We start from the raw sequence: 26832 nt of genomic DNA, 5'->3' as shown, positions 1-26832 counted from the left end.
TCACATCTCTATACTCAAGCTGAAGTGCCCACACATTGTGCATTATTTCCTTGGGCTCTTTAGGTCCCATGCCCCTAAATTTGAAAGTCACTTTTCCAACCAATGCTAAAGTACGTGTTCCTAATATTCGATCATTCCAAATGACCAGTCTTGAGCCCTGTAATTTCCAGGCCCCTTGATAAGGAATTCTCATTTCTAACCAACTTCAAAGTATATATTCTTGGGATTCAGCCATTCCAAACTGACCCCTCAAATCTTCCTGCATTTCTCTTCAGAAACTTGTTCGTGAAAATGCAACTCTGACACTGTCAAATTCTCTCTCCATGCCCCACACCTGGAAGAGAGAAGCTTTCACACCATTGCCTGTGACATGTTTTTTCCAGCTGTCAAGCCAGGATCATGAACACTACTTGGTTTTTTGTTTGTTTGTTTCTCTTAGGATTCGTGCGTCTAGCTCAAGGGAATGGACCCTGTTCAGGGCGAGTAGAAGTGCATTCTGGAGAAGACTGGACGCCAGTGTCTGATGGGAACTTTACATTCCCCACTGCCCAGGTCATCTGTGCAGAGCTGGGATGCGGCAAGGCTGTGTCTGTCCTGGGTCAGAGGCCCCTCAGAGGGTCAGATGACCAGGTCTGGCCTGAAGAGTTCAGGTGTAAGGGGGAGGAGTCCGTGCTCAGGTCCTGCCCCAGAGTGCCCTGTCCAGGAGGCACTTGTCACCACAGTGGAGCTGTTCAAGTTGTCTGTTCAGGTGAGACGTGTATCAGGACCCAACCTCCCTGTCTATCCAGTTCAGGTAAGAAAACTGAGATGTTGCTGAAATCCCGTCTTCTCCCACCAGTGTACTCAGAAGTCCGGCTCATGAGAAATGGCACCTCTCAGTGTGCGGGGCGAGTGGAGATGAATATTTCTGGAGGATGGAGAACACTCTGTGCCTCCCACTGGACCATGGCCAATGCCAATGTTGTGTGTCGTCAGCTCGGCTGTGGGGTCGCCCTCTCCACCCTGAAGGGAGCAGAGGGAGGTGATCAGATGTGGAAAGCCCGATTTCACTGCTCTGGGGCTGAGTCCTTCTTGTGGCATTGCCCTGTGACTGCCCTGGGTGTTCCTGACTGTGCCCATGGAAACACAGCCTCTGTGATCTGCTCAGGTAAGAGAGGGAAGGGCTAACTGGTACTCAGGATGCTCCTGGAGGGGAATGTCCCTAAAGGTAAAGAGTGAGGGAAAACTAGCTTCAAAAGAAATATATTTTATGGTAAATTGGTTTTTCTCATTGCTTATTCATTTCTCAGATCAGGGCAACAGGCATCAAGGGGAAATTTTTTTTAAGTAAACCTAAATAGAGAACAATGTAGAAGCAATAAACATACATGTCAGGGTTTTTTTTTTTTTTTTTTTACCTTTCTGTACTATTTAAAATTATTATATACATCAGATTACATTAGTAGTTTTCTCAGCATGTATTTCTTAAGCACAAAGTTATTCATTAAAATTCAGGAAATTTTAATTTCACATGTTATTAACTTTAAAAAATACATCTGAACATGAAGTTGTTAGCTTTATATCTTTTTTGTTGTTCTGGCAGAAAGATTTAATTACAAATTCAATATTTTTAATAAATCAGCATTATTTGCATATTCTATTGCTTCTTGTGTCATTTCAAGTGGTGCTTTTCAAGGAATTTCTCTAATTTAGCTAAATATTTAAGTCTTTTTTTAAATTTTAAATTTTTAAAAAATTTTCCCACTGTACAGCAAGGGGGTCAGGTTATCCTTACATGTATACATTACAATTACAGTTTTTCCCCCACCGTTTGTTCTGTTGCAACATGAGTATCTAGACATAGTTCTCAATGCTATTCAGCAGGCTCTCCTTGTAAATCTATTCTAAGTTGTGTCTGATAAGCCCAAGCTCCCGATCCCTCCACTCCCTCCCCCTCCCATCAGGCACCAAATCTCTTCTCCAAGTCCATGATTTTCTTTTCTGAGGAGATGTTCATTTGTGCTGGATATTAGATTCCAGTATAAGTGATATCATATGGTATTTGTCTTTGTCTTTCTGGCTCATTTCACTCAGATGAGATCTCTAGTTCCATCCATGTTGCTGCAAATGGCATTATGTCATTCTTTTTTATGGCTGAGTAGTATTCCATTGTGTATATATACCACCTCTTCCGAATCCAATCCTCTGTCGATGGACATTTGGATTGTTTCCATGTCTGGCTATTGTGAATGTGCTGCAATGAACATGCGGGTACATGTGTATCTTTTAAGTAGAGTTTTGTCCAGATAGATGCCCAAGAGTGGGATTGCGGGGTCATATGGAAGTTCTATGTATAGATTTCTAAGGTATCTCCAAACTGTTCTCCATAGTGGCTGTACCAGTTTACATTCCCACCAGCAGTGCAGGAGGGTTCCCTTTTCTCCACAGCCCCTCCAGCACTTGTTATTTGTGGATTTATTAATGAGGCCATTCTGACTGGGGTGAGGTGGTATCTCATGGTAGTTTTGATTTGCATTTCTCTTATAATCAGCGATGTTGAGCATTTTTTCATGTGTTTGTTGGCCATCTGTGTATCTTCTTTGGAGAAATGTCTATTCAGGTCTTTTGCCCATTTTTCCATTGATTGATTGGTTTTTTTTGCTGTTGAGTTATATAAGTTGCTTATATATTCTAGAGATTAAGCCCTTGTCAGTTGCATCATTTGAAACTATTTTCTCCCATTCTGAAAGTTGTCTCTTTGTTTTCTTTTTGGTTTCCTTTGCTGTGCAAAAGCTTTTCAGTTTGATGAGGTCCCATGGGTTTATTTTTGCTCTAATTTCTACTGCTTTGGGAGACTGACCTGAGAAAATATTCATAATGTTGATGTCAGAGAGTGTTTTGCCTATGTTTTCTTCTAGGAGTTTGATGGTGTCCTGTCATATATTTAAGTCTTTCAGCCATTTGGAGTTTATTTTTGTGCATGGTGTGAGGGTGTGTTCTGGTTTCATTGCTTTGCATGCAGCTGTCCAGGTTTCCCAGCAATGCTTGCTGAATAGACTTTCTTTTTCCCATTTTATGTTCTTGCCTCCCTTGTCAAAGATTAATTGACCATAGGTGTCAGGGTTTATTTCCAGATTCTCTATTCTGTTCCATTGGTCTGTCTGTCTGTTTTGGTACCAATACCACACTGTTTTGATGACTGTGGCTTTGTAGTATTTCTTGAAGTCTGGGAGAGTTATGCCTCCTGCTTGGTTTTTGTTTCTCAGGATTGCTTTGGCGATTCTGGGTCTTTTGTTGTTCCATATAAATGTTTGGATTGTTTGTTCTAGTTCTGTGAACAATGTCATGGGTAATTTGATAGGGATTGCATTGAATCTGTAGATTGCTTTGGGTAGTATGTCCATTTCTTCCAGATTGTCAATTTTCACAATATTGATTTTTCCAATCCAGGAACATGGAATATCTTTCCATTTCTTTACATCTTCTTTGATTTCTTTGATTAAAGTTTTATAGTTCTCGGCATATAGGTCCTTTACCTCTTTGGTCAGGTGTATTCCGAGGTATTTGATTTTGTGAGGTGCAATTTTAAAAGGTATCGTATTTTTGTATTCCTTTTCTAATGTTTCATTGCTGGTATACAGAAATGCAACTGACTTCTGAATGTTAATCTTATATCCTGCCACTTTGCTGAATTTATTAATCAGTTCAAGGAGTTTTGGGGTTGAGTCCTTAGGGTTTTCTAGGTATAGTATCATATCATCTGCATACAGTGACAGTTTTATCTCTTCTCTTCCTATATGGATGCCTTTTATTTCTTTTGTTTGTCTAATTGCTGTGGCTAGGACTTCCAAAACGATGTTGAAGAGCAGTGGTGAGAGTGGGCATCCCTGTCTTGTTCCAGATTTGAGTGAGAAGGCTTTCAGTTTTTCCCCATTGAGTATTATATTTGCTGTGGGTTTATCATAAATGGCTTTGATTATATTCAGGAATGTTCCCTCTATACCCACTTTGGCGAGGGTCTTGATCATGAATGGTTGTTGAACTTTGTCAAATGCTTTTTCTGCGTCTATTGAGATGATCATATGATTTTTGACTTTTTTTTTGTTAATGTGGTGTATGATGCTGATTGATTTGCGTATGTTGAACCATCCTTGTGAACCTGGGATGAACCCAACCTGGTCATGGTGTATAATTTTTTTGGTATGTTGTTGGATTCGGTTGGCTAAGATTTTGTTGAGAATTTTTGCATCTATATTCATCAATGATATTGGGCGATAGTTTTCTTTTTTGGTGGTATCTCTGTCTGGTTTTGGAATGAGGGTGATGGTGGCCTCATAGAATGTCTTTGGGAGTATTCCTTCTTCTTCAACCTTTTGAAAGAGTTTAAGGAGGATGGGCACCAATTCCTCTTTATATGTTTGATAAAATTCACCTGTGAAGCCATCTGGTCCTGGACTTTTATTTGTAGGGAGTGATTTTATGACCTCTTCAATTTCATTTCTAGTGATCGGTCTGTTCAGTTGGTCTGTTTCTGCTTGATTCAGTTTTGGCAGGCTGTAAGATTCTAGAAAATTGTCCATTTCTTCCAGATTGTCAAACTTGTTGCCATATAGTTGTTCATAGTATTCTCTTATGTTTTTTTTTTTTTTGTATTTCTGCTGTATCCGTTGTGATTTCTCCTTTTTTCATTTATAATTTTGGTTATTTGGGTTCTTTCTCTCCTCTTTTTAGTGAGTCTGGCCAGGGGTTTGTCAATTTTGTTCACCTTTTCAAAGAACCAGCTCTTGGTTTTATTAATTTTCTCTATTGTTTTTTGAGTCTCTATTTTATTGATTTCTTCTTTGATCTTTATAATTTCCTTCCTTATGCTGACTTTAGGCCTTTTTTGTTCTTTTTCTAATTCGTTTAGGTGGAGGGTTAAGTTGTCAATTTGGGATCTTTCTTCTTTTTTGAGAAAGGCCTGGATTGCTATAAATTGCCCTCTGAGCACTGCTTTCGCAGCATCCCATAGGTTTTGAGAGGTTGTGTCTTCATTATCATTTGTTTCAAGGTAGTTTTTAATTTCCTTCTTGATTTCCTCATTGACCCATTGGTTTTTTAGTAGCATGTTGTTTAGTCTCCATGGAGTAGGTTTTTTCTCTTTGCTTTTCCCATGGTTGATTTCTAATTTCATGGCATTGTGGTCAGAGAAGATACTTGAGATAATTTCTACGCTCCTAAATTTATTGAGATTCGCTTTGTGTCCCAATATGTGGTCGATTCTTGAGAATGTTCCATGAGCATTTGAGAAGAATGTGTATTCTGGTTTTTTTGGATGTAGTGTCCTGAAGATATCAATTAAGTCTAACTTTTCTATTGTTTCCTTTAGGATCTCTGTTGCTTTATTGGTTTTCTGTCTAGAGGATCTGTCCATTGATGTGAGGGGGGTATTTAGGTCTCCTACTATGATTGTATTCTCATCAATATCTCCCTTTATGTCTGTTAATATTTGTTGTATGTATCTGGGTGCTCCTATATTTGGGGCATATGTGTTGATGATAGTAACATCCTCTCCTTGGATGGATCCCTTAATCATTAAATAGTGTCCTTCTTTGTCTTTCTTTATGCCTTTTGTTTTAAAGTCTATTTTGTCTGATATGAGCGTTGCGACTCCTGCTTTTCTGTCATGTCTATTGGCGTGAAATATTTTTCCCCACCCTTTCACTTTCAATCTATATGTATCTTTTGTCCTAAGGTGAGTTTCTTGTAGGCAGCATATTGAAGGTTTTTGCCTTTTTATCCACTCAGCCGCTCTGTGTCTTTTGATTGGGGCATTCAGTCCATTGACATTTAAGGTGATAATTGATAGATGATTATTTATTGCCATTTGAACCTCGTGTTCCAGTTGATTCTATGGTTCTCCATTCTTCCTTTCTTTCTTTCTTTTTTTTTTTTTTTTTTTTTTTTTTTTTTTTTTGGTTAGATGGTCTGTTATTATCTGCTTGAGTGTATTTTTTTTCATTTTTTGCAAATGCAATATTTGGTTTTGGCTTGTGGTTGCCCTGTTTTTTAAGTATGCTAACCCCTTCCCATAATTGTGTGTTTTAGCCTGATGGTCCTGTAAGTTCAAACACTTCATTACTATATTAAAATTAAGGAGAGAGACATACATACAAACAAAAAGGGTTATTTACCTCCTAACATCCCTTGCCCTCATTTTATGGTTTTGATGACTCTTTTTTATTTTTTTCTTTTTAATTTTATTTTGTTTGAAGCATGTTCATGATTAAATCTGTATGCTGGCTTATTTGAGTGACTGCTCTCTGATTGCGGTTTCCTCAGTCCTAGTTCTTCCTCTTCTTCTTCTTTTTTTTTTTTCTTTTCTTTTTTCTTCCCTTTCCTTCCTTTCTTTTTGGTTTAGAGAAGCCCTTTCAATATTTCCTTTAACCTGGGTTTTGTGTTGCTGTATTCTTTAGGTTTTTGTTTGTTGGGAAAAATTTTTATTTCCCTTTCTATTTTAAATGATATTCTTGCTGGATAGAGTATTCTAGGTTGCATATTTTTTCCTTTGAGCACTTTAAATATCTCTTGCCATTCCCTCCTGGCCTGTAGTGTTTCTGTAGAGAAATCAGCTGATATTCTTATGGGGGTTCCCTTGTAGGTAACATTCTGTTTTTCTCTTGCTGCCTTTAGGATCCTCTCTTTATCACTAATTTTTGCCATTTTTATTATGATGTGTCTTGGTGTGGGTCTGTTTGGGTTCAGTTTGTTTGGGGCCCTCTGTGCTTCTTGTATCTTGAATCCAGTATCCTTTAGATTTGGGAAGTTTCCATTGATAATTTCTTCAAATATATTTTCCATTCCCTTATTTTTTTCTACTCCTTCTGGAATTCCTATTATGCGTAGATTGGCCCGCTTTATATTATCCCATAGGCCTCTTATATTGCTTTCCAGTTTTTTGATTCGGTTTTCTGTCTGTTGACCAGATTGAGTGATTTCCATTATTTTATCTTCCATATCACTGATTTGTTCTGCATTATTCATTCTGGTTTTTACTGTCCCTAGTTCAGTTTGCATCTCTGCAAATGAATGTTCTAGTTTTTCTTGGCTCCTCCTTATATTTTCTAGTTCCTTTCTGAGGGTATCTGCATTACTGTTCATATCTTCTCTTAATTCCTTCAGTATTTTCACTATTTCTCTTTTGAACTCCAGGTCTGTCTGACTGCAGAGATCTGTTTCATTGTTGACTGTTTTAGGTGAGTTCTCCTGTTGGTTTAACTGGGGGTGGTTTCTCAGCTTCTTCATCTTGCTTGTTTTCTTTCTCCTGAGGGAGTTGTATTCTCCATTATCGGGCAGTGTTTGCCTTGTCACTGCCGTGGAATATTTCCTGAGGGCTGGCGTTGTTGGTCAATCTTTTTTGAGGCAGTGTGGCTTTTCTGGAGTGTTGATGGGGCTAACAGTGTTTCTTTGAAGCAAAGAAGGACTTCCTGAGGGAAGACAGGACTGGGAGGTCCACACCACGATGTAGCAGATTTCACTTGGTCATGCAGAGCTTGCTCTGGTGTTTTTATGCTGTGGGGTTCTTGCAGGGGGTTGGCGGTGTTGGGCAGCTGCTCTTCAGGGGTGCATCACCCCCTGGGGGCTGGAGCAGCTATCTGGGTCACTGAGAACCTAAGAGGCTCTTCCCTAGGGCAGCCCAACTCAGAAGGACAGCCTGAGAATGTAGGCGGATCTTTTCACAGTCTGGCCGAGCTTGTTGCAGCTTTTCTGGGCTGCAGGGGCTCTTCCAGGGGGCTGGTGGTGCTGAGCAGTTATTTCACGGGAGTGGGGCACCCCCTGGGAGCTTGGGCGGGTAGCAGGGCCCTTGGAGACCCAAGAGGCTCCTCCCCAGGGCAGCCCAACTCAGAAAAACCGTCTGAGATCTTTTCCCGACTCGGCCAGGCTTGTTGCAGCTTTTCTGGGCTGCAGGGGGTCCTGCCTGGAGCTGGCAGTCCTATGCAGCTGGTCCACTAGAGCATCCCCTGGGGGCTTGGGTGGGTAGCAGGGCCGTTGGAAACCCAAGAGGCTCCTCCCCGGGGCAACCCAACTCAGAAAAACCGTCCGCGAATTAGGCCGATCTATTCACAGCCTGGCTAAACTTGCTCTAGCTTTTCTGGGCTGCAGGCCTTTTCTCGGGGGCTGGTGGTGTTTGGTGCTGCTCTGCGGAAGTGTAGCCCCTCCAAAGGGCAAGCAGGCCTGTGCAGGGTCAGCCCCTGCGGTGGTAGGCTTCAGGCAATTGTTGAGGCCAGCCCTCCTGGATGGCAGGCAGTCCCAGGTCCGTGAGAGCATAGGGCGTGGGGGGGTGGGGGGAGGGGATGCACTGGGAAGCACAGCTTTCAGCTAGCTAGCGGGCCTGTAAGCTTGCTGTGGCATGGGGGGTATTCTATGGGGACCCACCCCTTCTTCTCTCCCCTCCCCAGCACAGGCGCAGACCAGGCTCTTCTCCCAGGTTCCCTCTGAAGCGGCTTTCCACTTCCCCGCTCCTAGAGTATTGCTCCCTTCCTCTGCAACAGCTTTGTTTTCTAGTCTCCCAGGCAGTCTCTGCCCTGTCAAATGGTTTCTAGACCTCCCAAGCAGTTTCCGCTCTGCCCCGCCCCCCTAGCCTGGGGACTAATCTCTGGAGCCGAGGTCTCGGTGCCCAGCCCCCACCCAGGCGTCTCAATTTTTGGTGACTGTGCCTGTAGTTCAGATGGTCCGTTGGGTTCTTGATTGGCTTTTCCGTACTCCAACTTACTGCTACACTCTTCTCTGCATCTGGAGATTCCTCCGGTTCGTTTGATCTTTCGCCCGGTAGGTGACTTTCCAGGGTGCGGGATCCCTTTCTCCTCCGCAGTTCCCTTTCGGGAGCACCCATCCGCTCGGATTCACCTTCTCTCACTCTCCTCTTTTCTCCCGTTCTGCCCAATAATGTCACGAACTTCTTGCCGTTATTGGAGTTTAGGTTCCTCTGCCAGCGATTGGTTGCTGTTCTGTGCGAGTCATTTATTCTGTAGATGTGCTTTTTTTGTTGTGTTTGTGGGAGAGGGTGAGCGTGTCCCCCTACTCCTCCGCCATCTTGTCCTCTCTCCCAGGATCCCTTTCTCCTCCACAGTTCCCTTTCGGGAGCGCCCGTCTAAATATTTAAGTCTTGACAAAGGAGGAGTGACATCAACATTGTGGTGGTGTAAGATGTCTCTCCTTTCTGCCTCCATTTTTAAAAACTAATTAACCATACATTCATGATCAAAAGTGCCTCTGGGAAAGTTGTGGGATGCAATATCTTTTACCAAGGGACCAGAAGGATGGTCACCCACCTGGGCATCCAGTAATAGGCAGATAAACATTGGTATCTAGTAATGTAAGAGCTGTGAACTAGTAAGAGCTAGTGAACTTGTCCCAATCCCTGGACCATGGTCAGGGACAACCTGGTGAAACCTTGAGAATGCTGACTGGTCAGACACCCATGGATAAAAATTGGTAAAAGTCCAGGATTCCTGAGGGGATATTTTGGTACTCCATTGGAGCAAAAAACAAAACAAATACCTACAAAAAAAGAAAACATATTTGAATGATTGGAAAGGATTAAAGGATTTTGCCAGAGCTGCCCCTCACACTAAGGTGACACAGCAGACGTTTGAATTAGCTAGTGGGGTCTCTTGCATGGAGAAAAGGAGAGCTATGAGTTAGTCCCCACTCAACCAGCTGCGTGGGATACTGCTGGAGAAACCAATTTCTCTCCAGTAGCACCCAGAATTATGGGGCTGGGTCTCCATGACTGGAGGAACAGAGGAGATGTCAAAGATCAATAAGAAAGTCAAAGTACGTAAAAGTGATGTGGTACCTGCTGATCGTTCTCAGGGCTTCAGCAGGAAACACACCCACAAGCCTCTGGGAGAATGTCACCAAAGATCTCCCTCCCTGGGCCTGTGGATACCTCTAGTGCCCTGAGTTCTAAACCCACACATACTCCTGCTCTCCTTACAGCTATTTTTGTGTGTATTCTCAAGAGTGGCGTTGAGAGCAAACTCCAGTAAATGGAATGATCTCAAAAAACCAGACTAGGGTCTGCGGAAAGGAGGAAACCATAGAATTGAGGTGCAGCACAACATTCTGCAAAACAGAAGAGAAATTTCTAGTAGCCTACCTGGTGAGTTGTAAGAATCGGAGAAAACACGAAAGCTTAAGATTTCTGCTATAAGAGGGAGCAAGAGAGTTATACAAGGTCAGAGAAGAATATATACCACTGAAGGTAATTAGTAAAGTTTTGGCGGGGTGTCTTCTATTTCTAAGACAAAAGCAAAAATGCAAAATTAAAAGAAAAATGTAGAATCAAGGAAAGATGTCATCACAAAAGGGTAATAATAATCTTCCAAAACTGACCAAGACACATGTCAATGACATGGAATTTTGTGATCTAACTTATAAAGAATCCAACACAGCTGTTTCGATGAAACCGAATGAGCTACAAGAAAACATGGAAAGACAATTCAACAAACTCAGGAGAACAATAGATGGATAAAATGAGAAATTTAGCAAAGAGATGAGAGTTATAAAAAGGACCAAACAGAAATCCTGTTGTTGAATAATTTAATAAATGAAATAAAAAAAATGCAAGAGAGCATCTATTGAAGAGCAGACAAAATTCAAGATAGAATCAGCCACTACAAGATATGTACAACCTTTGAAATAATCAGTCTGTTGAGAACCAAAAGACTGAAGATACCTTATGTGACCTATGGGTCTCTATCAAACATATAAATATTAGAGTAATTGTGGTTCTAGAAAGAAGAGAGGGAGAAGGTGTTAGAAAGTTGATTTAAGTGAATAATAGCTGTGAACTTTTCAGACTTGACGAGAGGCTTGAAAATTCAATTGATGAAGTTAATAGACCACCTATTACCTGATTGCAAAAAGGCTTTCTCCCAGAAACACTATAATTAAACTGTAAAAAAAAAAAGATAAAAGAATCATAAAAGTAGCAGGAAAAAAAGTGTCACCTACAAGGAACCCACATTAGGCTATTGGTGGATTTCTTAGCCAAAACTCTACAGGCCAAAAGAGAGTGGAATGGTTAAAGAAGGTGTTGTATTTATATTCAAAGGAATATTACTTAGCCATGAAAAGAGTAAAATTCTTCCATTTGAACCAAGATGGAAGGACCTGGGCACCTGCAGGAGGGGGAGCTGAATCCTGCTTCCTGACTAAACCTCTAAAATCATATGCGAAAGGGGTAGAGACAGAGGAGTGGCAGACAGAATGATAGACCCCCCAGAGACACCCGCATCCCAATCCCCGCAACACTATCAACAGTATTGATATTTTCTCCCTTTCGTAAATTCATTCTTAGTGAAATTCTTGACTTAAAACAGAAATTTTGACATTGTCAGAAGCAGAACTCTCCATGGAGAAGGTGAAATCTTAGTTTTGATAACTTTACTGCAGTTACAGTTTTCATCTCAGACCGCAGCAGTAGGTCACTAGCTTAATTCAAGGTCCTGTGCTTCAGCCCCACCAACCTCTGTTCATTGCTGTTTCTATAGGAAACCAGACTCAGGTGCTGCCTCAGTGCAATGACTCCCTGTCTGAACCAGCAGGCTCTGCAGCCTCAGAGGAGGGCACCGCCAACTGCTCAGGTAGGGGTCGCACAGGACCAGAAAACCCTCCTCCTTCCCTGTGTAAATGCCTCACCTCTTTTTCTGACTCTCTCTATTCAGACAGCAGACAGCTGCGCCTGGTGGATGGAGGGAGTTACTGCTCAGGGAGCGTGGAGATCCTTCACCAGGGCTCCTGGGGCACCGTCTGTGATGACAGCTGGGACCTGGACGATGCGCATGTGGTGTGCAGGCAGCTAGGCTGTGGAGAAGCCCTCAGTGCACTGGGGTCTGCTCACTTTGGGGCGGGCTCAGGACGCATCTGGCTGGATGACGTGAACTGTACAGGAAAGGAGTCCCACCTATGGCAGTGCCCTTCCCGGGGCTGGGGGCAGCACAACTGCAGACACAAGAGGACGCAGGGGTCATCTGCTCAGGTCCGCTCAACACATTGTCCACAGGTTGGGGGAGGGGCGGGGCCCCTGGAGGTGGGATCTGAGCCCTGAGGGAGAGTTGCTGAAATGGCCAGAGGAGGATGCCTCCTCACAGGGAGCCTGACTTTGTAGCAGATGTGAAGTGGATGCTTTCATTTGCTCCTGCAGGAGCTCCCTCTCTTTTTCTTCAGACAGAGAACATTCTCTTCTCTGACCATTCTTCCAAGTCTCATCTCCTCTAACCACAGTCAGGAAAAGTGTTCCCATTTAAAGACTAGTGGGTCTAAGGATGTGATTAGATTGGGTTTACTTGGTTAATTCATGATATTTCAGGTTAATCTCACCACTCCAAGGTCCTACTCCTAATGATGTCTATAAAGTCCCTTTTGAAAAGTAAGGGAACATATTCACAGGTTCCAGGGATTGGGAATGTGGGCATCTCTGGGGGTCCATCATTCTATCTGCCACTCCACTGTCTCTACCCCTTTCACATAGTTTTTGGAGGTTTAGTCAGGAAGCAGGATTTAGCTCCCCCTCCTGCAGGTGCCCAGGTTGGTGTTCCTTCTCAGTTCATATTTCACTACATCACTGTGGTAGAAGTAGAAAGGCAGACAGATATGGACAAATTCACCCAGTAACAGCTTGTTGGGGATGAGTGTCCACAATTTCTGGGAGAGAAGGAAACCCAGAGCTTTGAGTGGAGGGCTCACTGTGTCGTGGTCCCCCCTTTTCATTGCAGAGTCCCTGGCCCTCAGGATGGTGAGCAAGGACCAGGAGTGTGCCGGGTGGCTGGAAGTTTTCTACAACGGGACCTGGGGCGGTGTCTGCCGCAGCCCCATGGAAGACATCACCTTGTCCATCATCTGCAGGCAGCTTGGCTGTGGGGACAGTGGAACCCTCAACTCTTCTGTTTCTCTTAGGGAAGGTTCTAGACCCTGGTGGGTGGATAGAATCCAGTGTCGGAAAACTGATAGCTCTCTCTGGGAGTGTCCTTCTGACCCTTGGAAATATAGTTCATGTTCTTCAAAGGAGGAAGCCTATGTCTCCTGTGCAGGTGACTTACTGTCTTTCTGTGTGTCTGTCCCAACCCTGTACTATGTTGTTAGTGAGATTTTATATATTCAAATCTAAATGATGAGCTTAAGTCAAGTCTATAAAATGAATTTTACATCAAGATTATTTAATCTACTTGTGCAATATTGTTTCAAATGAAAAAGTAAAGAAACATGGGCTGAGAGCAGTTTATGTGAAAAACACTAGGGAGAGGGGGTGCCTGTGTCCACAGTGCAAAAACAACCAGAAACCATGTCACAGGGAGTCTATAATCAGGCTAATTAGCAGAAATGCCAGAGTCAATGTAGCCTAATTGTTGACCTTAGACTTTGAAGGACTTTCCCAATGAAGAGAGAGGAGACTCAGCAGAGCTGCTCTGGGGACAGGACTCTGGTAATGGATGGAGGTTACAAGGAGACAGGTTCAGGTTCACCCTCACTACAGTAGTGTAAGGGAACTTTACCCCTGTGGTGATCTCCCAGGGAAAGAACAATACTACCAAGTAAAGGAACACCGAAGCCATGAAAGGATGGCCAGCCCTCCTTCCTTTAAGTCCCCACCTATCTCTCTGTCTTTTCCCTGAATCTGCCAGACTTCCTCCTACTGGTTTGTACCATGCTTGGCATAGGGTAAATGTGTCCTTTCCACTGCCCTGTTTTATGCTTAAAAAGACCGGTTCCTTTCTCCTTCATCTAAATGACAAAGGCTTTACTTAATTATTATAAACAGAGAGGACATATAAAATGTAATAAGATAAACTAATCCCATCCCATGACCTCTTGTCCGTTCATATCCTCCTGATGTAAACAAGATTAATGGACTAATATATGCTATTTTTCAAATTCCCTACATTTTTCACATAAACATATCCAAACACATATACCCATAAAAGAGTTAATGTTGATGGTGTCTTGTAACTCATATTTATAAGATTGGGATTATGTTTTACACATTATTGTCAAATCCACTTTTTATCACTGAACAATATATCATGGATATTCCTCCAGGTAGATTTAATGCATTTGTAAAACAATGGCATAATATTTTATTCACGGGAGGTTGGTACTGCAGCTCATATTACCATTTGCCTATTTATTGGTAGTTCAATTGTGTTTTCATACTAAACTATGGTTGTTTTACAATGTTGCTACAATTTCTGCTGTATAGCACAGTAACCCAGTCATGCATATATACATTCTTTTTTTTTCATGCTATCTTCTATCACGTTCTAATCCAAAGATTTGAAATGGTTCCCTGTGCTGTGCAGTAGGACCCCATTGCTTATCCATTTCAAAATAACTGCTTGCATCTATTAACCCCCAAATGTCCATCCATCTCACTCTCTCCTCCTTCCCCATAGCAACCAACATTCTGCTCTCCATGTCTGTGATCTGTTTCTGCTTTGTATATAGGTTCATTTGTGCTATTTTAGATTCCACATATAAGTTATATCATAGGGTATTTTTCCTTCTCTTTTTGACTGACTTCACTTAGTATGAGAATCTCTAGTTGCATTCACGTTGCTGCAAATGGCATTATTTTGTCTTTCTTATGGCTGAGTAGTATTCCATTGTATATATGTACCACATCTTCTTAATCCATTTATCTGTTTCCGTGGACATTTAGGTTGTTTCCATGTCTTGGCTATTTTGCATAGTGCTGTGGTGAACAAAGAGGTGCATATATCTTTTTGAATGAATGACTTGTCTGGGTATATACTTGGGAGTGGGGTGGCTGGATCATATGGTAGTTCTATATTTAGTTTTTTGTGGTACATGCATACTGTTTTCTATAGTGGTTGTACCAATTTAAGTTTCCACCAGGAGCGTAGGAGGGTTCCCTTTTCTCCACACTCTCTCCATCAGTTGTCATCTGTAGACTTGTTAATGATGGCCATTCTAACTGGTATGAGGTGGGACTTCGTTGTAGTTTTGATTGGCATTTCTCTAATATAGTGATATTGAGCATTTTTTCATGTTCCTACTGGCTAACTGTATATCTTCTTTGGAGAAGTGTCTGTTTAAGTCTTCTGCCCATTTTTTCGATTGGGTCGTTTGTTTTTTTGTTGCTGAGTTGTATGAGTTATTTATATATTTTGGAGATTAGGGCCTTGTCTGTTGCATCATTTGCAAAGATTTTCTGTGTGTTGTCTTTTTGTTTTTATTATGGTTTCCTTTGATGTGAAAAAGCTTTTGAGTTTAATTAGGTCCCATTGGTTTATTTTTGTTTTCATTGACCTTATTCTAGGAGGTGGATCAAACAAGATGTTGCTGTGATTCATGTCAAAGAGTGTTCCGCCTACATTTTTCTCTAGGAGTTTTATAGTATGTGTGTGGCCTTTTATTTTGGTCTTTAATCCATTTTGAGTTTATTTTTGTGTATGGTATTCTAGAGTGTTCTAATTTCATTCTTTTACATGTAGCTGTCACTGAATGTGAGCAACCATCCGAAAGAGGTCCTTACATCATTTTTAGAAATGGTCTTACTGCTTAGGGTAGGACTGTGATAGGGTAATATGGAAAGGATATGTCATTTCTGATATTTTATGACAAATAGTGTATATATGTCTGTTTCCTCATCTGTTTTGAATTTATATGTTTTCTTTGTCTTCAATACTTTTATATGGTTTTTTTGGTTGTACCTTGTAAAAAATCTCTGTGTCCTCTTAATATAGTTTTAAAAATATATTTGTTTGAACCTCATGGACACTTACTACCTAGCTATTTGTCTTCTTATCTAACTTTCTCTAAGTTCCAATTGTTTCATTCCTTTTAAAAAAGTGTCCTCTCTTCTTCTTCTGCTTTTTTTTTTTTGCCATGCCTATGACATGTGGAAAATCCCAGGGCCAGGGAAGAAATCTGTGCCACAACAGTGTCCCAAGCTGCTGTAATGACTATGCCAGATCCTTAACCTGCTGAGCCACAAGGGAACTCCAAAAGTATCATCTTCTTATGTAATCTCTTTTTTCATATATCATACTGAAAATAGATTGAAAAGTTTAGAATCTGTTATATAATTTTTCTTTAAAAAGTATAAGTGTAATATTGAATACAAATTACCTTTGTGATTCTGGATTTTTTATTTTTAAAATATCTCTTCTCTGTTACCACAGTATACATGTGTATTTTCTTTATTGCCTTACTAGTTAGCAAGAATTTAAAGGAATTATATTTCATTGGATTTTATTCATCTATTCATTTATTTAATAAATATCAAACCACTATCACAGTATTTAGAGAAGGTCCTCCATATATACTTGCTGAATAAATGCATACAATGTGCCAGGCACTGTCCTAATAGCTGAAAAATATATAATATATGTAAGGTCCTTCCTCTACTGGAGTTTTAATTCAGGAGGGGTGTATGTGTGTGTGTGTGTGTGTGTGTGTGTGTGTGTGTGTGTGTGTATTTGTAGATGTCTGTGGGGTATAGAGAGTGATAAACAAGTAAAAATAGAAAGTTATTACAGCTGGTGATAGGATGCAATGAATGTCTCACCCCATCAGATAGTGAAGCCTGTGTCTATGCTTGTCATTTGGACTGAGCCAAGGACCATAGATAACTTTGTTTTGGAGACGCAGACACCCCAGCTGTCCCTGACCCAGCACCTCCCCATTGTTTGCTTCTGCAGGAAGGAGACCCAAGAGCTGCCCAAACTACTGCCCCCTGCACAGGTATGTCAGCACATCCAACCTCTCCCGTGGCTCCCAGGGGCTCCCTCCTTCCCACCAGGGGCAGTGACAGGAGGGGCTGCTGCCTTTTCAGACAAAGAGAAGCTGCGACTCAGGGGAGGAGACAGCGTGTGCTCAGGGCGAGTGGAGGTGTGGCACAGCGGCTCCTGGGGCACAGTGTGTGATGACTCCTGGAGCCTGGCAGAGGCCGAGGTGGTGTGTCAGCAGCTGGGCTGTGGCCATGCCCTGGAAGCCCTGAGGGATGCGGCATTTGGCCCTGGAAGTGGGAGCATCTGGCTGGACGAGGTGCAGTGCAGGGGCAGGGAGTCCTCCCTGTGGGACTGTGCTGCGGGGCCCTGGGGGCAGAGCGACTGCAAGCACGAGGAGGACGCTGGAGTGAGGTGCTCTGGTGAGTGGAGGGGGGCTTTGGATCTGCTTTGGGTGAGCTGGGGCAATGATGGAGCCATGGGATGTACAGGGGTGAGATGGAGAATTTGTTAAGAAAGCATCTTGGTGCTGGAGCTCTGGACAAGGGAGAAGGGGGATTGGTGAAGACTCAACACTGAGGTTGTAGTAACTGAGGAGTGATTTCAGGGCTCACAATGGGGAGATGAGCTTCCCTGCATTCTACTCAATTCCTGTGCTCCAAACTCCTATTTATTTTTCACTAGGTGGAAGAATTATATAGCCCTGACTAAAGTAGGTACACAGCCACACCCATGGACAGGGGAGGGTATTCAGATTCTTGGGACCTGTTCTGTGGACTCTCTGGCAGAATTAGCCAACTCAGGAGAGGAAAGGTCCTCAGGAGTCACTGGCTGGTGGGGAGGAAGCAGGGCATATTCCTTGGAAACTTCCCTGCCTTGTTTCATGGTGCCAGAAATTTCTCATGCACCTGGTCATGGGAGGTCAGTTCCTGTGCTGTAGGCTCTAAGGCTTTCCTACTTGCCCATGAATGTCCATCCTCAATAGCAAGGTACCAGTCTCAGGACTTGTTTGATGCCCTGGTGTTGAGAATCCCTGGGGAAGGGATGCAGTGTGAGACTGGTCCTCAGAGGCTGTCTCAGCAGCGAAGCTCCTTGATGATCACCAGCTCTGCCCTGGAGTTGAATTTTCAAAGGGCAGGACCTGGAGGATCCCAATCACAGTCAGTCCAGTTGTGTCAGAGGCTGGGACTGCATTGTCCAGAGCTCTGTGGAAATGCTGGCAGGGAGTTTCCCTGTGCCCACGCCTTGTCCAACCCCTCTTGTCTTGTTCTCCGTAGGGGCCAGACCAGGCTCCAATCCTATCCCTGGCATTTTTTCCCTTCCTGAGATCCTCTGCCTCATCCTGGGGGCTCTTCTCCTCCTGGTTGTCATCACCCTGGTGACTCAGCTGCTCAGATGGAGAGCAGAGCGCAAAGGTGGGCTGTTGGGGGCACTGGGTAACAGGGAGAGTGTGTGGACGTGGGAAATGGGGCTGAGTGTGAGGAGGGGAAAAGTGGGTGAGGTCTCTGTTCTTACCCCCGTTAGTCTGTGAAACTCCGTCAGCTCCATACTGAACTCTAAGGGCTGACTAGACAGAGGTTCTTCTACACATCATGGGGTGTGACCATGATGGCCTCTTGTGTGCGAGAAGAGAGAGTCAGGGCTGAGATGTGGATTTAGGGTCAGGCAAGGGCAGAAGGTGCAGACATAGCACATGGGGCATGGACTATACGAGTTCCCAGCAGTCTTGAGGGTTTTGTGTGTATGAGGATGGGGGAGTTGAAGAACTCGCCTGCTGGTTCAGGGTGTCTAGGGTGGCAATGTTTGAGCTGCTGGTGGTTTTCTCAGCCTTATCCGGCTTGGAAGGTGCTCTCGCTGAGGCCGTGTATGAAGAGATCGATTACCTTGTAACACCGAAGGAGGATCTGCTGGGCAGCCCAGGTGTGTGTCTCTGTCTTGCCCTCCTGGGACCCCTGGTGGTCAGCCTATGCTTCTCAGCATCCACAGACCCTACATCTGCCCCAGGCTCACAGAGGCAGCCCCTGAAGCAAAGGTGGCATGATGGGCCTCTCCAGAGCCCCTGTGAACTCCTAACTCCCTTTACACTCCAGGAGCCAAGGCTGTCCCAGCACGTCCTCTCAGCCTCGTGGCTCCTATGGGAGTGGGAAGGTCTGTTCTGTTCCTTTGTGATGATTTTCTTCACCTTAGGGTTCCTGTCAGATGACTCAGTGACGAAACTGCCATATTACACCGGGGAAGGTGAAGAGAACAGAGACTCCAAATCTGCTCCAGATGGTAGAGGAGGCTGTGCCTGGGCTGGGTGTTGGGGGCAGGGAAGTTCCCCTTTATGGATGGGACCCAAGGGGAGCGGCTCTCCTTTGACTGGGATTGTGGGATCTCTTGTCTCCAGATGGGGTCCAGACTCCCGTTCCCTCACTGTTCTGTGATGTCTCACATGTGGCTGGGCTCTCTGTGTCCAGAAACCCTCCTCATACAGTCACAACAAGCACACATTGCTTTTGGCTGTGCCCTTGACACGTGGAAGTTCCTGGGATCAAACTTGTACTGTGGGAGTGACCCAAGCCACTGCAGAAGCGATGCTGGATCCTTAACCTGCTGTGCTACAGGAGAACTCCCAGGCAGCCATTATCTTACATAACAACATCAGGGGAACATAATAGGGCAAAACATTTTAGTAAAGCTCATTCATGTACTAGCTACTTTGAAACAGGCGGTTTTAATCAAGAAAAAAAACCAACAGATGTTTCTGCTTCATGGGCACATTACAATAAAAGTCATGGCCTTGAAGAGAAACCTGTTGAAAGAAGAAGTGAATGGTGGGTGTTTCCATTGGAATACAACAGATAATGAACCCTACTAGTATTCAAGAGGATGCAGGTTTGATCCCTGGCCTCACTTGGTGGGTTAAGGAAGGGGTGTTGCTATGGCTGTGGTGTAGGCCAGCAGCTGCCACTCCTATTCAACCCCAGCCTGGGAACTTCCATATGCCACAAGTGTGGCCCTAAAAAAAAAGGAAAAATAGAAATAAAAAGAAGAAGTGAATGAGTGGATGGTGCTTGTATTTATCAGGTCAGAGACGCTAGGTCAGAATGGGCTTTCAGTATTTCCCAGGCAAACCCACTTACTGTGCTCTCACCTGACCCCCCTGTCTGCCCTTAGAACCCTCAGCCCAGGGGGTTGATGCCCCCAGTGAGGGTTATGATGATGCTGAAGAGGTACCCGTGCCTGGGGCTCCTGCTGCCTCTCCGATGGGCACCAGGGAGGTGCCTCCAGAAGAGGAGAGTGGGATGCGGGCCTCTCAGACAGGTGAGTGGGGTTGACTGATCTCCTGTCATCTTTGGTCTCTGTCTTGTAAGGATGAATGTGAGCTCCTCAATACCAATCCATCCTGGAGAATCAAAATTTGGATGACCTCCTCTGCTTGACAGCATCACCTCCACCACATTCCTTTGTGTAATGCTGTCAGACTTGTTGGGAGGGAGGAATCACTTTGTATACTGGGCATCAATGTCTTCATAGCTTTATCCTCGATGTTCTTGCATTAAGACTTATAGAGTAATTGACTATGTTTACGAAATCCAAACATGGAACACATGCTCAGGTAACATTTTTTTTTGGGGGGTTGTATCATGAATGAAATGCAGTTAGAGGTTTAAGAAGATCTTTTAATATTGAAATTTGTGAAGCATTTTTATACTTTAAGATGCACTGTGACCACATGTCAGCACAAGTATGTATAAAGACTACACTGTATTGTGTCCTTATAAAATAAAGCCCATGGGAGTTCCTGTCGTGGCGCAGTGGTTAACGAAGCCGACTAGGAACCATGAGTTTGCGGGTTCGATCTCTGGCCTTGCTCAGTGGAATGTGGATCCCACATTCCCGTGAGCTGTGGTGTCGGTTTCAGACACAACTCGGAACCTGCGTTGCTGTGGCTCTGGTGTAGGCCAGAGGCCACGGCTCTGATTAGACCCCTAGCCTGGGAATGTTCATATGCTGCGAGAGCAGCCCTAGAAAAGACAAAAAAGAGCAAAAAACCAAAAAACAAACAATCAAAAAAAATAAAGCCCATGGTGGTGAATATTAGACTCAGATTTGTGGGCGGGTTAGGGCTATTTTGCTCCGGAGACTGTAATGTCCAAGTGAATCCACTTCTTCTCTAGAGAAGGGTATTTCTCCTTCTGAGGTCCATACAATTCCCGGGGAAGGGGCAGCTATGAAAGCAGCCTGTGGTTGTTTTGGTGGGCAGCTGGGAACACAAGTCAAGACCACCAAGGGCAGAGTTGGATCGTCAGTGAGGAGCTGAGATTTCTCAGATGTGGTTTCCTGTCTTCCTGTCCTTGTCAGGGTAGACCTGTCAATTGTGAGCAAAGTTTTCAAGTCCTTCTAGAGATTTTTCCCTTCATGGGCCATCTCCTTGCTGATTGTCTAAGCCAGGAAACAGGTCTTCACAGAGCTCCTGGGCACAGATGTCCTGTCCTGTGGTGCCAAGTTTCACAGTAAACTGAGGCCCCAGAGACCCAGATGAGTTGGATCCCCATAGGACAGCCCCGATGCATCCGTCCTGTAACTCATACGAATTAGTCTGAGCCTCTCTGAGCATTACTGGGTCCCCAAGGATGCTTTGCCATCACCACCTGCTAGATTTGCTTCCACCACAGGACACTGTCCTGTCCCTGAGTGTCGGTTCTAAGCAAACTTCTCTGGACTATTTCAGGCTCTTCTCTGAACTTCCCTAGAGAGACGGCTGATCCTGGGAAAGGAGAAGATAGCCCCTTGCTTCTCCAGAGGGAAAAGGGGGACCCTGAGTATGATGACGTTGAACTAAGTCCCCCTGGCACCTCCACGGTGGCTTTCCCATGATGTTGTAATGATATGAGACGAAGACTCAGATACTCTAATGGCTTGTATTTCAACAGTGTTTTGCTGACGTATAATTGTATTAGAATGAAACTGCTCAAAGTAAAATGTTCTGAGTAAAGTACTTTTCCCTTTGTTGGTAATTTAATGTATCATGTCAAATGCATTCAGTGAATTGATCCCAAATTACTATGTTCTCTCAAAGGAAATGGCAAGGTGAGTGAACTGCCCTGTTTTCTCATCTCCCCCAAATGCTGTTCAAGTCATGTCTGTGCCCAGGCTCACAGATGCTCCAGGTCACTCTTACTTAGACAAGAGACTCTAAACTTGGTCCAAACTCACACCCTCATTCCTGACAAGATGGGCTCATGGAGAAAGACGTAACCCTGAAGATTCATCTGAACTAGTCTGAGCCTCTTTCTTGAGAGGCACCAAACTAGCGTGTGATTTTCAAAGCTGAAGGTTGGAGGTTGGCGCATGGGAGAGAATGGATACGGCTTTCCTTGTCCTGCCTAAGAAATACATAAAAAATGGAATAAAATTAAAAATAAAACATCAAATAAAACATCGAATTCTACACACCTGCCTATTCCTTTTCCATCTCTACGTCCTCAGGTTACTTTTTCTGTTTATTCCTTGTGGCCATACAGACTCCTCGTCACTCTTCTCTCATGTCTAGTTGGTTATCAAATCTTTATATACAGTCTTTCTTCTCCATCACTTCTTCCTGTTTCTTTGAGACACTGTTATTTGTTGTCCAATTATATAGCCTTCCAAGTGAATTGTATCAGCTCCTCTATCTCTTCACTGCAGGTTGAAGGCAGGAAAATGCTGCTCACACGTATGTTCTACCAATTTGATCTTCTTTAAGAAATCTGGCTAGGTCCTACTATAATATCATTCACAGCTGTTCTTCTGGGATTTGTTTATGATTGTTCACCAAATATCCTTGATCCCTGATCTATAGCTGTAATACTCGTAGTTTCTGAGTTGTTAATGAAAGAGTGAGAGTGATGTTTGAATTTGGACTAAGGATAGTCTATCTGGTACATAAGGCCCCTGTCTTATATGGAGAATGGAAGTTATTGAATTAACTAAGGATGGTCTTTGATCAGAAAACATAAACTTGTATTTCAAACTTGTCTTTAGAAGAAGAGTCATGCTATTGATATAGACATTCATACAGCTGATGTGTTGCTGTTAATCATAGTCTTTCTTTTTTTTTGTCTTTTTGCCATTTATAGGGCCACTCCAGTGGCATACGGAGGTGCCCAGGCTAGTGGTCAAATCGGAGCTGTAGCCACCGGCCTACACCAGAGCCACAGCAACGTGGGACCCAAGCCGAGTCTGCAACCTATACCACAGGTCACGGCAACGCTGGATCCTTATCCCCCTGAGCAAGGCCAGGGATTGAACCCACAACCTCATGGTTCCTAGTCGGATTGTTAATCACTGCGCCATGACGGGAACTCCTAATCATAGTCTTTATCCAACTCTTCAACGATTCTCGGTGGGTCTTAGTGTTCTCTTTGCAGCAACATAAATGGTTATTCAGTAGAGGTTTTTGATTTAATTGCTCTCTTTTTTGTGTCCATATTTGAGAATCTCCGTTTTGCATGAATTTTCTTAAGTATTTAGAAGGATGAATTGAGTTTTTGTGAAGCTAAAGGAGGCACATCTTGCCACATTTATGTAAATTCAGGGTATAAGAAGCTCGGAAACTCCAGACTTTATTGAATGCTAATGCCTTTACTTGTTTACTGCTGTAGCTTTGAGAGAGTAAGTGGATCTAAAGGAACAGCAATTGCAAATCATGGTTGGGGATTCTGGAAATGGCAAACTTGGGTTCGATCATGTCTGACAAAGATAACACCAATGAACTCTAGGAAGAAATAGAAATCACATAAGCAACCCCATGCCCACCGGGTGGGCAGTCCACGGACAGGAAAGTACCTGTATCACGGAGACTCACCTACAGGAGTGAGAGTACTGAGCCCCATATCAGGTCCCCATGCCTGGGGTCTGGCATTGGGAGCAAGAGCCCCTGGAGAATCTGGCGTTGAAGGCCAGTGGGGCATGTGTGCAGGAGCTCCATGGGACTGGGGGAAACAGAGACCTCATTCTTGAAAGGGGCACACGGTTTTTCATGTGCCCTGGGTCCCAGGGACTCCATAGGAATCTGGGTTGGACCTCACTGCAGTGCTTGGAGGATCTCCTGGGAAAATGGGGGGTGTCTGTGGCTTGCTGTGGGGGAAGAAGATGGGAGGAGATGTTTCTGGAATATTTCATCAGTGTGTGTTCCTCTAGAGGTGGACATTTTGGGAAATCTGGCTTGACCCATCCGTGCTGAGAAGGCCCAGGCCAAAGGATCATCCAGGTGGGATCACAGCCCCACCCATCAGTAATCAGGCTGCCTCTAATCTCACCAGGAGACAAAGGCCCACCCACCAGAGGGATAAGAATCAGATCCACCTTCCCAACAGGAAGACTAGAGCAAGCCACCCTTACCATCTTTAGCCACAATCAGGGCAGACATCAGAAGGAAGAGAGGCTACAACTCTATTGTCTGCAAAAAGGAGATCACACCAAAAACCTAAAAAATGAAAATGCAGAAAGCTATAACTCAGGTAAGGGAGCAAGGAAAAACAAAACAAAACAGAAAGACAGCTAAGTGATCTGGAGAGTATCAGCCTCCAGGAAAAAGACTTTAGACCGATAATAGTGAAGATGATGCAGGACATTGGAAACAGACTGGAGGCAAAGATTGATAATTTACAGCAAATGGTGAGCAGAGAAATAGGAGATTGAAAACTTAAGCAAGCAGAGATGCAACATAAAATAATGGAAATGAAAAATTCATTAGAAGCAAGCAACAGCAGACTACAGGTGGCAGTAGAACAAATAAGTGAGGGGGAGGACAGCCTAGTGGAAACTACTGATGCAGAACAGAAAAGAGAAAAAAGACTGAAAAGAACTGAAGACAGTCTACGGGAAATCTGGGACGATGTTAAATGCACCAATATCTGTACTATAGGGGTGCCAGAAGGAGAAGAGAGAGCGAAAAGGACAGAAAAAATATTTGAAGAGACAATAGCCAAAAATGTCCTTAACATGGGAAAGGAAGCACTTGCTGAAATCCAGGAAGCAACAAGTACCATGTAAAATAAACCCAAGGAGGAACGCCCTGAGAGAGATCTTAATCAAACTGACCAAGATTACAGACAAAAGAAAATACCAAAAGCAGCTAGGGAAAAGAAACAAATAGCACACAAGGAAACCCCAATAAGGTTGTCAGCAGATTTTTCAGCAGAATCTCTGTAGGCCAGAGGGAGTGGCATGATATACTTAAAGCGATGAAAGGAAAAAACCTCCAACCCAGATTACTTTCCCCAGCCAGGCTTTCATTCAGATTTGAAGGAGAAGTCAAAAGCTTTACAGACAAGCGAAAGATAAGAGAATTCAGAAACCCTAAACCAGCTTTACAACAAATACTAAAGGAACTTCTCTAGGCAGAAAAGAAAAGGCTACAACCAGAAACAAAAACACCTCAAATGACAAGGATCACCAGTAAAGGCATATGCAAAGGAAATGTAGGAAATCACCCATGCACAAATATGTGACCAAAACCAGAAATCATGAGGAAAGGAGGGTACAAATGCAGGACACTGGGGATGCACTTGCACTTAAGAGACCAACAACTTAAAACAATCTCTTATGTACATATAGCTCCTATATCAAAACTTGAGGGAACTGCAAACCAAAAATCTACAACTGATACACACAAATGAGAAAAATCAACTCAAATACAACACTAAAGATAGTTATCAAACCACAAGAGGAGAGAACAGAAAGAAAGGGAAGAAAAAAGAGCAAGCAAAACAAATCCAAAACAGTTAATAAACAGGCAATAAGAACATACATATCAATAATTACCTTAAATGCAAATAGACTAAATGCCCTAACCAAAAGACATAGACTGGCTGAACGGATACAAAAACAGGCCCATGTATATGCTGTCTTCAGGTGACCCACTTCACTTCTAGGGACACATACAAATAGGAACGTGAGAGGCCGGAAGAAAATATTCCATGCAAACAGATATATATTAAAAAAAAGCTGGAGTAGCAATATTCATATCAGACTAAATAGACCTTAAAATAAAGAATATTATAAGAGACAAAGAACAGTACATAATGATGAAAGGATCAATCCAGGAAGAATATGCACCAATTGTAAATCTATATGCACTCAACATAGGATCACCTTAATATATAAGGCAACAGCAAACAACCTTAAAAGGAGAAATTGACAATAACACAGTCATAGTGGGGGATCTTTACACCCCACTTACAGTAATAGACAGATCATCCAGACAGAAAATCAACAAGGAAAAAGGGCCCTAAATGAAGCATTAGACCAGATGGACTTAATAGATATTTATAGGACAGTTTATCCAAAAGCAACAGAATACACAGTCTTCTCAAATGCACACGGAACATTCTCTAGGATTGATCACATCGATCCCACCTCGGTAACTTTAAGAAAATTGAAATCATATCAAGCATCTTTTCTGACCACAACGCTATATGACTGGAAATCAACAAAAAGAAAAAAACTGCAAAAAACACAAACACGTGGAGACTGAACAACATGCTACTAAACAACCAATGCATCACTGAAGAAATCAGAGGGGAAATTATAAAATACCTAGAAGCAAATGACAAGAAAGAGAAAACACTCCAACACCTATGGGATGCGGCAAAAGCAGTTCTAAGAGGGAAGTGTACAGCAATTCAAACCTACCTCAGGAAACAAGAAAAAGCTCAAATAAACCACCTAACTTTCATCTAAAGCACCTAGAGAGAGAAGAACAGAGAAGACTGAAAGTTAGCAGAAGGAAAGAAATCATATAGATCAGAGCAGAAATCAATGAAACAGAAACAAAAAAACCGTAGAAAGGATCAGTGAAACAAAAGCTGGTTCTTTGAAAAGATCAACAAAATTGATAAAAAATCTTAGCCAGACTTAAGAAGAAAACAAGAGAGAGGACTCAAATCAATAAAATTAGAAATGAAAAAGGAGAAGGTACAACAGACACCACAGAAATGCAAAGGATCAAAAGAGACTACTATATGCAAGTATATGCCATAAAATGGACGACATAGAAGAAAAGGACAAATTCCTAGAAAAGTACCATCTTCCAGGACTAAACCAAGATGAAATAGAAAAGATGAATGAACAAATCACAAGTCACAAGTAC

The 26832-nt window shown here is 43.1% G+C and overlaps 1 pseudogene; it reads left to right on the top strand.

Moving 5' to 3' along the window:
- Window positions 1-22136, top strand: part of LOC110255226 — a 39785-nt pseudogene extending 17649 nt beyond the window's left edge.

The sequence above is a fragment of the Sus scrofa genome, chromosome 5, assembly GCF_000003025.6.
Source record: "Sus scrofa isolate TJ Tabasco breed Duroc chromosome 5, Sscrofa11.1, whole genome shotgun sequence".
Classification (NCBI taxonomy): Eukaryota; Metazoa; Chordata; class Mammalia; order Artiodactyla; family Suidae; genus Sus; species Sus scrofa.
The sequence above is the reverse complement of the archived record's forward strand: the minus strand, read 5'-3'. Positions and strand labels throughout refer to the sequence as shown.